We start from the raw sequence: 1,237 nt of genomic DNA on the forward strand, positions 1-1,237 counted from the left end.
AGAAATCATTCTAATATGCTGATTTGCTGCTTAAGAAACACTTATTATCATCAATGCTGAAAACAGTTGTGCTGCGTTGTATTTTGTGGAAACGGTGATCTTTTTTTTTTTAGGATTATTTTATGAATAAAAAGTTCAAAAGAACAAAATTTTATTGAAATATAAACATTTTGTAACTTTTGTAATATTATATAGTACGTCTTAAACTTTTGATCAATTTAATGCATTTCTTTGGGGGAAAAAAAATCTTACTGACCCTTAAACATTTGAACGGTGATGTATATAAAATTATATTTATATAATTAATTATTTAAATATAAGTAAATAGATTATAAAAATGACATGTGAATATTATAATAAATTCTAATGAATTAGATCGCAGCATTTAAAATTTACTTTAGTTTTTAGTGTTTTATTATTATTATTCATTTACACAAAATTGTGCAGAATTGTACTTATCGACAATTTATCAGTTACCGGACATAACATGAAATAAATGATCAGCTTGTTGGTATCGGACAGAATTTTTATACCAATGTATCCCAAATGTATACAAAATCAAATTTGTAAGTGCTGGCGTAACTCTACTCTACTTTGATCATAACTGATTCAGGCATCGATGCTTCATTTCTCCGAGTACCTCAGAGTCAGGGTAAATGCATGCTTTACGTGTGAGTTCACACAGGGGGAAAGAATATCATAAGAGCACCCATGTTCATTTGTCAGTCTGACCCAAATTGGGGCTGTCGTCGCCGATAACGGCTGCGCTCTCACAAAAAGAGGATTAGTGCGGTCCTATGTTCCAGAGCCTTTGTTCATCAGCACTCTGGGATTACACAGATTTCAGCCCTTTTTGCATCCTGGGAATCACTGGTGTGTGTGTGGGAACAAGCTTAACTGGTCTTCCTGAATGACGCACTGCTTTACTGTCCAGAGTCTGCTTTATCTACCAGAGTTGTAGATTTGACCCTATTTTAAAACTCTGGTTCAAGAAGGGTCATCTATAATGCTAAGAGACGGATTCAAAAAGGGTCATAGGGTCGAGTATACAGCTAACAAGAGCTTAACACAAGCACATCAACTAGGTTTATGTATGTTAAAGGCCTGATCACACTGGAAAATGTCTAGTAATGCTATAGTGACTATTATAGGGTTTACATATTGTAAAGTCATCATGAAATCAAAGTGGATCACATTCAGTTTATTTTAATACATGCCCATGGTCTAAATGTGCACA

Source organism: Sinocyclocheilus grahami, unplaced genomic scaffold (assembly GCF_001515645.1).
Source record: "Sinocyclocheilus grahami isolate Dianchi unplaced genomic scaffold, SAMN03320097.WGS_v1.1 scaffold8422.1, whole genome shotgun sequence".
In the NCBI taxonomy this organism is placed as follows: domain Eukaryota; kingdom Metazoa; phylum Chordata; class Actinopteri; order Cypriniformes; family Cyprinidae; genus Sinocyclocheilus; species Sinocyclocheilus grahami.